This window comes from Lepus europaeus, chromosome 7 (assembly GCF_033115175.1).
Source record: "Lepus europaeus isolate LE1 chromosome 7, mLepTim1.pri, whole genome shotgun sequence".
In the NCBI taxonomy this organism is placed as follows: domain Eukaryota; kingdom Metazoa; phylum Chordata; class Mammalia; order Lagomorpha; family Leporidae; genus Lepus; species Lepus europaeus.
The window spans coordinates 3,956,364-3,970,118 of NC_084833.1; the positions used below are offsets into that span (position 1 = coordinate 3,956,364).

The following is a 13,755-nucleotide window of genomic DNA, read 5'->3' on the forward strand; positions in this document are numbered from 1 at the left end:
TCTCCAGTGGAGCAGTCAATATGGGATGCACACTGGCAGTGTAGCCTGCTGTGCCAGTGGGCAAACAATCTGAACAGGCTGCTCTCCAAAGGTATACAAATAATCAATAAGCTACTAAAAAAGGTAAATATGCAAATAGTCAACAGACTACACAAAAAGATGTTGACCAGCATTAGTTAACAGGGTAGAGTAAATTAAAACCATGATGAGGTCAAACTCCAAAACCCATAGATAAATAAAAACTGAAAACAAAGGGGTTAGGATCAGAGCTGCGATACAACCAGTAAAGGTGCCACCTGCGGTGCCAGAACCCTGTATGGGCACAGGTTCAAGTCCCAGCTGCTCCACTCCCATCCAGCTCCCTAATGTACCTGGGAAGCAATGGAGGATGGCCCGCATGCTCTCAGGACGAGTCATGTGGAGACCCAAAGGAAGTTCCTAGCTCCTGGCTTCAGACTGGGACATTTGGAGAGTGAACAAATGGATAGAAGCGCTCTCTAACTCTGCCTTTCAAATCAATCAATCTTAAACACACACACACACCAAAGGGCAGGTATGTGGCACAGGCAGGCAAGCCACTCTTTGGGACAGGTGCATCTCACATTGGAGTGCCAGCTCCAGTCCCAGTTCAAGCCCCAGCTACTGCGATCAAGCCTCCTGCTGCGTCCTGGAGACAACAGATCTGGCTCAAGCTCTTGGGCCCCACCACCCATGAGAGACCCGGATGAAGTTCCGGGCTCCTGGCTTCAGCCTGGCCTCGCTCTGCCAATGCAGGCATTTGGGAAGTAAACCAGCCTCCATCACTCTGCCTTTTCAAATAAATATTTTTTTTTAAAAAAAGGTAACTTTGTTTTGGTGCAAAAATGTATAATTTTTCCATAATCCACATTTTCCATGAACTATTTGAAGACTCCCCTCGTACTTTACCTGCAGATTACTTATAATCCCTAAAACAATGTAAACACGAAGTAAATAGTTAGGGAATAATGACCCAAAAAAAGTCTGTATGTGTTCAGTACATATGTAATGTGTGCACTTGTTTTCCAAATTAACCCCACCCCACACGTGGCTGCACTGTGGCTGTGGACCCTTGGATGTGGAAGGCCAATTGCCCACATCCCAGCCTGGAGCAGCACTCCCTCCTGCAGGAGCCCACCCCATCCTCCAGGACAGGACACAGAGTAGAGGAGACATATTCAGACTGACTAAGCGCACGCAGCAACCTCAGCAACCCTCCCACCTGCGACGCCACCTCCCACTCCCCTGACCTCTCTTGCAGTGTAATTCCTACCTGGGAAAACCACAAGCCCAGAGAAACCAAGTATTGTCCACTGTTTCCAGTAACAACAAGCCAACTGGGCGTTTGCAGGGTGGCACAGGCCGCCTGCCCTCGGCACCCTCGTCTTCCGTGCCTTCTCCTCTCACCCTACCAGCCAATGCCCCCATTCTCACTGACTTCTTGCATTTCACTGAGAAAAGTGAAGGGGACCTCCACCCGCTCCAGTTCCCATCTCCCCTCTCTCGCCAAGGGATCCCAACTCTCCACAGGAGCCTACGCAGCCCACAGTGAGCGCTGCCTCTCCCGCAGCAAGCTGCCCACTCCTTGCAGAATCACGTCTCACCAACACTCCAACGTGATGGTTTCCCCCATCTCAACAAAACCTTCCCTCATCTTTGTGGCAAATCCCCAGTTGTCCCTGTCTGCCATTCCCTTCTCCCTGCATGGGGACGGCTCTTGTTGAGGGGCCCATGACCTCCTGCTGCACAGCCAGAGGACAAGTGCTGGCCCTCACCTCCCAGGACCTCAGCAGGAGTCCCCACGCCCACCACCTGCCACTCAGGCTGCTCTGTCTCTTCTCCCCTCCCGGGGTCTCATCCTTTCAGTGCCTCTCTCAACCATGTCAGCACGATTCCCATTTCCACCTGCAGCCCAGACGTCCCCCAGAACTCCCAGTGTCTTAACCCTACCTATAGATCCATATAGATAGACCTATATATATATATATAACCTACCTATAGCTTCAAAACTGAACATGCCCGAATCGCAGCTCTGGATCTGCCCCCCCAGTCTCCCCTTTCTTCCTAACTGGCAACTCCCACTGCAAAATCCCCCCAAATCCCTGATGTCCTCCTTCACTCTTCCCACACACCTGCATGCAGACTGCCAGCAGATCCTGCCAGCTTGCTCTCCCTCTAAGAACGCACAACCCAGGCCAGTGCTGTGTCACAGCCAGTAGGCCCACCGCCTGCAGTGCCAGCATCCTACGTGAGCACCAGTTCTAGTCCCAGCTGCTCCACTTCCAATCCAGCTCCCTGCTATTACCTGGGAAAGCAGTAGAAGATGGCCCAAGTGCTTGGGCCCCTGCACCCACATGAGAGACCCAGAACCAGCTCCAGCTGTTGCTGCTATTTGGGGAGTGAACCAGCAGATGGAAGACTTCTCTCTCTCTTTGCCTCTCTGTAACTCTGCCTTTCAAATAAATAACTCTTTAAAAAAAAAAAAAAACAAACAAACAAAACAAAGAACGCAGAACACAGCTACTTCTCCCCACCACACTCGGTCCTCCACAGCCCAGCCGCCCTCACCTTTCTGCAGGGCCACTGCCAGCCCTGGCCTCTCCCAGCAGCACAGGGACAGCCTCTCTCAGCACAGCTTAGGTCCCACGTCTGCTCAAACCCTAACTGGGAGTGGGCACCTGGCACACTGGTTAGGACAGCACATCCCACATTCAAGTCCTGGCTCCACACCCCACTCCCCTCCCCCCCAGTTCCTGCTAATGCACACCTGGGAGGCGGCGGTGACAGTGCCAGTACTCTCTCTGCCGCCCGCGTGCGAGACCCGGCCTGAGCTGGCTCCTGCTTTGGGCCGGTCCAGCCCCAGATGTTGCCAGCATTTGAAGAGTGAACCAAGAAATGGAGTATCTTTCTGTCTCTCTCATAGCCATCCTTCCTCCCTCCTCCTCTCTGCCTTTCAAATGAAATGCAGACAAAAACTTAAAAGAACAAGACACCGGGTGACTTCCCATCTCACTCAGAGGAAGACAAAACTTTGGCAGGGGCCTAGGGGAAGCCCTGCCGCTCCACCTCTGCTGCCACTCCTCCTCAGACTCTGGCCTCTGGCTGTCCTAACAGCGACACACCCTCTTCTCACGCCTTGTTCTCCCGGTGCCCCCACCACAGCCCTGGGGCCCGCTGGCTTAGCTCCCGGACCACCACCTCAGTCTGCAAACCCCGCCCCATCTCCTACTTCTGGGTTCTTCCTGGCCCAATCACTCACTACCTGGCTGCTTTACTTCTTACTTTCTGTCTTTCCCTCACTAAGATGTGAGCTCCGGGAGGGCAATGGCTTCTGTCTGCTCTGCTCACTGCGGATGCCTAAGACACAGTCAATACTCAAACATTACAGATCTCATTTATTTATGAGTGGAGGGAGAAGTAACAATTCAACCCACACAGTTTAAAGTGCAAAAATTAAATTCATTATATAAAGATACATCCACAGGGCCAGTGCTATGGTGCAGTGGGTAAAGCTGCCGCCTGCAGCGCCAGCATCCCATATGGGCGCTGGTTCGAGCTCCAGTTGCTCCACTTTCGATCCAGCTCCCTGCTATGGCCTGGGAAAGCAGTGGAAAATGGCCCAAGTGCTTGGGCCCCTGCACCTGCGTGGGAGACCTGGAGGAAGGTCCTGGTTCCTGGCTTCAAATCAGCACAGGTCCAGCCCTTGCGGCCATCGTGGGGGAGTAAACCAGCAGATGGAAGACCTCTCTCTGCCTCGCCTCTCTCTGTGTAGCTCTGACTTTCAAATAAATAAATAAATCTTAAAAAAAAATACATTCACAACACCAGAAAGTAAAGCAAAAAAAAAAAAGATAGGTGCAGGACAGTGCTTGCTTGGGGAAGACCCACACGGAGGCAGGGACAGAGGTAACATTCTACTGCTTAAGCTGCCTAGTGGATACACAACTGTAGATTTCAATAATTAATATCTGTAAACATCTGATGTGTAGTCTTCGCATATAAGATACATCAGAGTGGGCACTGGCAAACTAGAGCCCACAGGCCAATCCAGCCCCGCCTGCATGTGTCGTGATGTCCTCTGGAAGACAGCCCCTCCCTCGTGAGGGACCACCTGTGGCTGCTGTCACACTGCAAAGGCAGAGCTGAAATATTTACCACCCGGCCCTTTACACAAAGTCTGCAGGCCCTCAACAAAGGTGTCTGGCTGTGCTGCGCAAACTGTACAGAAAGTACAGCCATCTTCAACACACACTGACCCTTCAAGACATCCCAAGTGTGGCTCTGTACCACACGGGAAAGTCTACAGCAAACGCAGTAACTCCAGGGCCTTGGTCTAGGAAGAGAAATCTCTTAAAGATGAATTCCTTAGAAAGCAAAAGGAAAACTCTATAATCCCTACTGCTGCCGAAGGGAGAGATATACACAGCACATTCTCACGTTGTCAGACAACATATAAACAAAACCCAAATCTGAAGGAAAAACAGCGCAGCTACATAAGCACCAACGCTGTCACCTTCCGCTAGCACAATGACCAGCAGCCTGTCCTTCCCCAGAGCACCCAGTTGATCTCAAAGCTTCCTTCAGCACGACCCCATAAGGCCAGCGCTGTGGCGTAGTGGGTAAAGCCGCCGCCTGCAGTGTCGGCATCCCATATGGGCACTAGTTCGAGTCCTGGCTGCGCCACTTCCAATCCAGCTCCCCACCAAATGGCCTGGGAAAGCAGCAGCAGATGGCCCAGGTGCTTGGGCCCCTGCACCTGCGTGGGAGATCCGGAAGAAGCTCCTGGCTCCTGGCTTCAGATCGGTGCAGTCCGGCCACTGCAGCCATCCAGGGAGTGAACCAGCAGCTGGAAGACCTCTCTCTCTCTCTCTCTCTCTGCCTCTCTGTAACTCTTTCAAACAAAAAAAATAAATCTTTAAAAGAAGAATTAATGACTTCTATATTCTGTTCCAGTCCAAATCCTATTTCCATGAAAGGAAGCCCCAAACAGCTGATCGAGTCCCCCCAGGGACTGAGAGCCCAGCGACTTCCACAAGCCAAGGCCTGACTGCGGAGCCGTCCCAGAGCACGCCTTCGTGGGTCTCCGAGGGCCATGCGTCTGCAGCGAAGGTTCTCTCCTGACTTAGTGTCCACCACCAGCATTCTGGTTCGGGCTGCCATCCAGGCCAGGGACAGGGAACCCAAGGCTCCCACCAGGGGTGCCCACAGCCTCCTGCAGCTCCGCTTCACCTTCAGTCACACTGTTCCGCAGCCTGGTCAGCCCTGCTCTGTAACGCTCCTAAAAACAATCATGTTTCATCCTTCCTCTGGGCCTCCAGAGTCCATGGGAGCCAGCCTCTGGAGCATCCAGACCGGTTCACGTCAGCGCGCGCTCCCACTTTAGGAAATGTACTAACTCATACTAACCTCCTCCCTTCACTGTCTCTGACAAGTAGAAGACCAGACCCTGTCCTATCAGTAAAAACATCTTTGGGAGCAGGCGTCCAGCCTAGCAGTTCAAACACGCGTGTCTCACACTGGAGAACCTGGGTTCAACGCCCAGCCCTGGCTCCTGACGTCAGCTTCCTGAAAACACAGAGCCTGGGGGACAGCCGTGATGACTCCGAGGAAGTGGGTTCCTGCCACCCACGTGGGAGTCTGGCACCGAGCCCCAGCTCCCAGCTTTGGCCCCGGCCCAGGACTGGACGCTTCAGGCATTTGGGGAGCAGGAGATGGGAGCATCCTTCCCACCCCATCTGTCTCTGGCTCTCTCTGGCTTTCAATTTAAGTAAATATGTGTTGCTTGTCATAAACATGTGATGTTCAGAACCCATGTACAATGCGGTCAGCCGTGCTGTGCGGTCTTCACTAACACTGTACCACAGGCGACAGGAGTCGGCTGTACACGTCAGGCAGTCACAGCCCGTGGAGCCCAGGAAATCGGCTCCTCGCCACCAGGGCTGCGCCACGAAGCTGTCTCACGCAGGGATGAGCAGAGCCTCCTACACACGGCCAGAGGCCCTTTCCCTCTCTCTCCACGGCCTAGCCCGGAGGCCAGACATCAGCTCAGTCCTTCACACCCTGAAGTAAACTGAAGATTGATCTGGCTAGGAACTGTCTCCCTCCCAGCAAAGAAAAATAAGGGGCAGAGAGGGGAGGACAAGGGGCTCCCACGACAGCTCAATGCAAGCCAAAGTCAAATGGCCACAGAAGCCCTCCCAGGCAGCCTCCACGCACACGCAGCAGGACGAAACCACTGCTGCGCCTTGCCGTCCGTCTCCAGGTGCTCGCGACGTCTCACACCCTGTCACGGGTCTGACTGGCGGCCATCCACCGTGTGGAGAGCAGTGACATCAAGCATCCTAGCACAGCGTCACCGTCACTGCACAGCCTCGGCAGCTCGGGGAGAGGGGCGCTGCTTTTCCAGGCACCCACACCAGCAAGGCAAGTCAAAGTCACCATCTACTACAGACGAGGGACAAAGGCACAACTGTTTTACTCTTTGGGAGACTTCTGACTATCTCAACCACCCAAACTGACACAAACCAGCCAGCAGGGACAGCTGTTAGAGCAGGCAGGGTAAGCGGCCCCTGAGATGCAGGCACCCCGTTCCCAAGTCCTGGCTCAGGGCTCCCTGCCAGTGCGCTGGGAGAGCAGCAGCAAAGGGCCCCAGCCACTCACACGGGAGACCTGGATGGAGTTCCAGGCTCCCGGCTCGGAACTAGCCCGGCCTCGGCTGTCGGCGCCCACCTGGAGGGTGGCCAGTGGATGGACGATCCCTTACTCTGTTTCTCCCTCTCTGTCACTCTACCTTTCAAATAAATAAATGAATCTTTTAAAAAAAAAATCAACCAACCAAACCTGCAAATGGAAGCTCCTTCCTCCGGGGCCTCTGGCTAACAGCCTCCTCCTCCACCCGCCTTGTACAATTCTGACACGTCCTTAAGGGCCTGTGCACCAGTGAATCCCTAATACAGCTCCTGGCAGCGTAAGGACTCAGCGTATCTGCAGCCATTCAAACGAGTGAAGGTCAGGAAGAGACAGGTCTTCAACACAGCCACAGGCGGGACTTCAGGATCATGGTGCTGGGCTGGCACTGTGGCACGGCAGGTAAAACCCATAGAGGTGACGGTCCTGAGTCCCAGCTGCTCCACTTCCAATCCAGCTCCCTGCTATGGCCTGGGAAAGCAGCACATGATGGCCCTAGTGCTTGGCCCCTGCACCCACGTGGGAGCTCTCTATGGAACTCTGCCTTTCAAATAAAAAAAGAATTGGGCCTCCATGATCTGCCTTTTCCCTGCTAATGACGTCAGTTGTTGAAGAGACACAGTTTTCACAACACTCTTCCATCTGCTGAACGAGAAAATCTAAATGCTAAGGGCGGGCAGGAAAGGATCTCCACCTGACGCCTGCACCTCACCGCTCCGAGCCGGGGCAGAACCTGGGCATGAAGAAGCCCCCTTCGCAAGCGGCAGAAGTGTTCTCTAGGAACAGCTCTTCATCGAAGAAAAGACAAAAAAGGGAAGCTGGCACCTAGAAACCAAACTGACAGCCAACAAGTCAAGGGCACAAAGGATACAAACTAAAACACCACAGTAGACTGGGGTCATTTAACACAGACACTAACCCTAAGCGCCGACAGCCCTGCTGAGGCCCAGGAGGATATGGCAATGGATTCGCATGGGCTACAGACAGGTGGGGAACCTCTGTTCTGCCGAGGGCCATTCGGATATTTGTAACAGCATTTGGAGCGACACAAAATTATCAGCTTAAAAATCGGCCTGCCGTACAGGCCGGCATTGTGGCATAGCGGGTAACATTGCTGCCTGTGACATGGGCACCTCATACGGGTGCAGACTCGTGTCTGGGCTGCTCCACTTCCGATCCAGCTCTCTGCTGTAGCCTGGGAAAGCAGTGGAGGATGCCCCAAGTGCTTGGCCCCTGCACCCGCATGGGAGACCAGGAAGAAGCTGCTGGCTCCTGGCTTCGGATTGGTTTAGCTCCAGCCACTGGGGACATCTGGGGAGTGAACCAGCAGATGGAAGACCTCTCTCTCTCTACCTCTCTAACTTTTAAATAAATAAAATCTTTTTTAAAAATATTAGCCTGTTGTTGATTTGTTGAATTTTGAGTGCCACCTGTAGCTGCCTTGCCAGGGCCAGAACGAATGAGTTCACAGGCCTTCCCCGGGCCACAGGCACATTCCCTGCCCCGGGCTGTGAGCAGGCTTCTAACGGGTTTTACAAAGTCGATTCATTCAACGTTTCCTTTAAGGCTCAAGCAGCCAGGACGCATGAGTACCATCTCTCCTCACTGCTAAAACCTGCCAGGCAGGATCCGGGCGCAAAGACAGAGCTCACGAATCACCCAAAGGACCCCCCAGCTACAACGGTCCCTGCAATCTAACGTCCTGAACAGTGGTCCCAAACTCAACCCCACACAAACCCCCAGAGCTGCGGTCCAGCACCATGGTCGTCTTTGAAAGGGTAAGACTGATTCATTTACGTCATCTGAAAGCAAGAGAGACAGAGGGGAAGAGCAGGACCGAGACAATCTATCTTCTGGTTCATTCCGCAAACGCCCACAAGAATGGGGCTGGGCCAGGCCACTGCCACGAACGCCATCCGGGCCGCCCATATGGATGGCAGAGACCATCCCAGGCACATCACCACAACCGCCGAGCAGCCAGGACCCGAACCAACTGATACGGGCTGCCGGCATGCCAAACAGCAGCTTAACCCACCATACCACGATGCTCACGCACCCACGGCCTCCACGGCCCGCAGGATTCTAACACAGGCCAGTCCACACCCACCTAGAGCAGAGTGTGTCGGCCTCGGCACCGCTGCTGCTTGGGGCCTGGGCGGGATCCTGGGCCACTACCTTCCAAACACACAGCACCCACCCCCGAGGCTGGCAAGTGTCTCCCAACGTTGCCCAGCGCTTCCTGGGGTAGAATCACCCCAAGTTGAGAATCCCTGACCTGAAATTAAAAAACAGTCGTTTGAGGTTTTCTGAAGAAAAGGGAGAAGCACGAAAGCTGCTCAAGTCCAAGAAGCCACCTGGGCTCAGACCCCGGCCTGGAGAACCAGCAGACTTGTGCTTTCTGCGAAACAAACCCACGGCCGAGCGTCAGCTGAGCGGCCACCAGGCCGCCACACCGCCACTGACTGTCACGTGGGGCCACAAGACCGCCACACCGCCACTGACTGTCACGTGGGGCCACCAGGCCGCCACACCGCCACTGGCTCTCACGTGGGGCCACAAGACCGCCACACCGCCACTGACTGTCACGTGGGGCCACAAGACCGCCACACCGCCACTGACTGTCACGAGGGGCTACAAGACCGCCACACTGCCACTGCCTCTTAGGAGCAGCCACAAGACCGCCACACCGCCACTGACTGTCACATGGGCCACAAGACCGCCACACCGCCACTGACTGTCACATGGGCTACAAGACCGCCACACCGCCACTGACTGTCACGTGGGGCTACAAGACCGCCACACCGCCACTGACTGTCACATGGGCCACAAGACCGCCACACCGCCACTGACTGTCACATGGGCTACAAGACCGCCACACCGCCACTGACTGTCACGTGGGGCCACCAGGCCGCCACACCGCCACTGACTGTCACGTGGGGCCACCAGGCCGCCACACCGCCACTGACTGTCACGTGGGGCCACAAGACCGCCACACCGCCACTGACTCTCACGTGGGGCCACAAGGCCGCCACACCGCCACTGACTGTCACGTGGGGCCACAAGACCGCCACACCGCCACTGCCTCTCACGTGGGGCCACAAGACCGCCACACCGCCACTGACTCTCACGTGGGGCCACAAGACCGCCACACCGCCACTGACTCTCACGTGGGGCCACAAGACCGCCACACCGCCACTGACTGTCACGTGGGGCCACAAGACCGCCCACACCGCCACTGACTGTCACATGGGCTACAAGACCGCCACACCGCCACTGCCTCTCACGTGGGGCCACCAGGCCGCCACACCGCCACTGTCACGTGGGGCCACCAGGCCGCCACACCGCCACTGACTCTCACGTGGGGCCACAAGACCGCCACACCGCCACTGACTCTCACGTGGGGCCACAAGGCCGCCACACCGCCACTGACTGTCACGTGGGGCCACAAGACCACCACACCGCCACTGTCACGTGGGGCCACAAGACCGCCACACCGCCACTGACTGTCACGTGGGGCCACAAGACCGCCACACCGCCACTGACTGTCACATGGGGCCACAAGACCGCCACACCGCCACTGCCTCTCACGTGGGGCCACAAGGCCGCCACACCGCCACTGACTGTCACGTGGGGCCACAAGACCGCCACACTGCCACTGCCTCTTAGGAGCAGCCACAAGACCGCCACACCGCCACTGACTGTCACATGGGCCACAAGACCGCCACACCGCCACTGAATGTCACATGGGCTACAAGACTGCCACACCGCCACTGACTGTCACGTGGGCTACAAGACCGCCACACCGCCACTGACTCTCACGTGGGGCCACAAGACCGCCACACCGCCACTGCCTCTCACGTGGGGCCACAAGGCCGCCACACCGCCACTGACTGTCACGTGGGGCCACAAGACCGCCACACCGCCACTGACTCTCACGTGGGGCCACAAGACCGCCACACCGCCCCTGACTCTCACGTGGGGCTACAAGACCGCCACACCGCCCCTGACTCTCACGTGGGCCACAAGACCGCCACACCGCCACTGCCTCTCACGTGGAGAAAACCCTGTGAAACTGTAAACGGGCACACACTCGGGCTCACATTCACAACACAAAACCCCGAGACAGAAGTTCCTGACGGGATGCCAAGCCTGACCAAGTCTGTTTCAAGAATGTTTACTTGTAATAAAGACATTATCTCTGTACCAAACATGCAAACATTTATCTCGAAGAAACCAAGCAGGCCTCACCCATCAAGTCTTCATTGACACGTGCAGCTGCGGCCTGACTCAAATTCTGTCAAAACCAGAAAGACGCTTCTGTTCGTTCGTTTGGCTTCTCGTGCTCTGCACAAAAGCTAAAGTCTCCTTCCTGCCTGTGAGGAGCCACAGCAGCCTGACGCTGGTCTCCACAGGCAGAATCACTTCCCGGGACCGCACAGGCCAGCCCGGGAGGACCCTGGGGTGCACCCACACCCCACCAGGGCGCCCTCGGAACCCCGCGCCGACACTCCCAGGAAGGACCCCAGAAGCGCGCGAGGCAGGGCCCTGGGAAGGCCCTGGGTGGCCTCCCGCGTGGAAGCCGCTCTGGGCACCCCCGAAGACAAGGCCAGCTCGGGCTCCAGCGACAGAGCCAAGCTCCATCAGCCCCTTCCAAAAACACAACCCAACTTCCAGCTCGCGTCGGACCCCAACCGACTCCACACCACAAAGCAACTTCCAAAGCCAGGGGCCGAGGCCGGGCCGAAACGCTCGTCCGGCTTCCAACGGGGCCAAGTCCACCCCGAGTGCCCGGCTGCCCCGGCCCACGCAAGGTCACGGAGGCCAGCGAGCCCCGGGCCCGCGGGAACCGCGAGTGTCTCTCCCACTCGCTGCCGCTCCGCAACGTGACCTTGAGGGCAAAAAAAAAAAAAAAAAGTAAACTTGACCGAGGCAGGCGGGAGCGGCCCCGCGCGCGTCTCCCAGCCGCCGGACACCTGCGCGCCGGCCGGGCCCGGGAAGGCCCCGGCGCCTCCGGCCGGCTTTGTGCGCCCGGCGGAGCCAAACCCACAGAACTGGTTCCCGGAGGACGGCGTCCGACGACGGCCCGCGGCCCCGGACACGCCGGACCCCGCGGCGGGGGCGGCGGGGGCGGCGGGGGCGGCCGGGGCGGCGGCGCGGGGCCGCGGGCGCGCAGCGGAGCCCCGCCGGGGCCGCGGCTGACAGGAGCGGGCGGGCAGCGGCGCCTCCCGGGCCGCCGGCGCCGATTCCGGGGGGGAGGGGAGAGGGGCCGGGACGCGCCCTCCCCGGCCGCGGCGCCCCCCGCCCGCCCGCGCGCGCCCCGCCGCCCCCGCGCCGCGGCGCGCCCCGAGGCCTCCCCCACCCCCATCACCTGGAGGCGCCCACGACCCGCCGCCAGTTGCGCTCAGGCGGGAAACGCGCTCACCGACACCATCAGCGAAGCGCCCAAAATGGCGGACGTATCAAGCAGGCCTTGAGTTCCCCCCGCCCTCCCTCCGGCCGCCTCGCAGCCAATCGCGGCGCAGCCCCCGCCCCCCGCTCCACCCTCATTGGCCTCCCTCTCCCGCCCCCTTCAACCTATTGGGTCGCCCAGCGGCTCCCGTGCCTCCCCTTCGATTGGCCCGCAGGCCTCGTCAGTCAAACGCGAGGGGGACATTCTTTTTCCCATGGACTTGACGGATCCGGAACCTCTAGGACCCTGGAGTCGCAGAAACAAATCAGGAACCGGGAGAAACTTGGCTCTGCCCCCCCCCCCAACTACGCCGTAGCAACAGCTGGGCCTCTGCTTGACGGACGCCTCGGCCCACCAATCTGAGCGGCCAATGTCTCCTGAAACTAAGTTGAGCCAAACCAATCGCGGCTGTGGAGCCTGAGCCGCGAGGGAACCAATGGGGGAGCGAGACGGGCGGGTGGGCGGGGCCGAGGGGACCGGTGATGACGTGAGTCACAATACGCGCCGGCGCCGGAAGCCGCGCGGGGCTGGGGAATTAGCTCAAGTGGTAGAGCGCTCGCTTAGCATGTGAGAGGTAGCGGGATCGATGCCCGCATTCTCCACTGCCAACTTTTACGGCGGGGATCACCTGTCGCGTGCACTTCGCCGCCGTCACGTGGCTGCCCCGGGCGCGGGGGTCAAGGCCAGGGTCGCCGAGTGCCCCCGGCCCTGTGGGTCCCTCCTGAGCGCGAGCGGCGGGAGAGGCCGCGCGGGCCTCCCCTTTTCCCGAGGGGAAGGGTCTCCCCGCGAGCTGTCCTCCCCGGGGACCGCGGCCCGCCACTCCGAGGACGGCCCTCCAGGTGCCCACCCAGGTGTGGGCCACAGAGCCCGCCTGGCCGGTGCGGAGAAGCGTCATCAAGGCCTGGCTGCCCGAGGCCCCTGCGCGGCCCTGCTGGGGGCTGGGCCCTCGCACACCCCGCGGGGCGCTGGCCCCGGAAGACCGCAGCCGCGGACCCACGCGGACCTGGGCAGGACGGAAAGCCGGGTGCAGGGGTGAGGGCGGGGACACACAGGTGACCTGGGCGGGCAGGGCCGAGTGCGCCCCCCCCGCCCCACGCCCTGGGAGGACAGGGTGGGGCCGGCACTGGGCTGGGGGGGACACACCACAGAGGCCTTGGAAGCCAGCCAGAGGCACCTACCCGGGGCCTGGGCTCAGCCCGTGGGAGCCAGGGCGGTGCAGGGCAGGTCGGAGCAGGCGCCGCCCAGGGCCGGAGGGGCAGGCCTGGACCGAGAGGGCAGCCAGGGGCCTGCCGGGGGCAGGGGCCAGCCCAGGGGAGGACTGCGGGGGGGGGGGAGCCCAGAGGGAGGATTGTGGGGGGGTGCAGGTTGTGAGGGGCCTGCCGGGGGCGGGGCCCAGCCCAGGGGAGGACTGCAGGGGGGGGGCCCAGCCCAGGGGAGGACTGTGGGGGGCAGCAGGCGAGGGGCCTGCCAGGGGCGGGGGCCAGCCCAGGGGAGGACTGCGGGGGGGGGACCCAGAGGGAGGATTGTGGGGGGGTGCAGGTTGTGAGGGGCCTGCCGGGGGGGGGGGGAGCCCAGGGGAGGACTGTGGGGGGCAGCAGGCG

At 59.1% G+C, this 13,755-nt stretch overlaps 1 protein-coding gene across 8 annotated transcripts in view; it reads right to left on the bottom strand.

Moving 5' to 3' along the window:
* Positions 1 to 12,175, bottom strand: part of PPP6R3 (protein phosphatase 6 regulatory subunit 3) — a 148,571-nt gene extending 136,396 nt beyond the window's left edge. For 7 of the 8 annotated variants that reach the window (XM_062195708.1, XM_062195707.1, XM_062195706.1 and 4 more), the window contains exon 1: positions 12,074 to 12,175. The gene's annotated coding sequence lies outside the window, so the exon portion shown is untranslated. The remainder of the gene's footprint in view (positions 1 to 12,073) is intronic. The other variant, XM_062195700.1, reaches the window with a different exon arrangement.
* Positions 12,176 to 13,755: the final 1,580 nt, after the last annotated feature.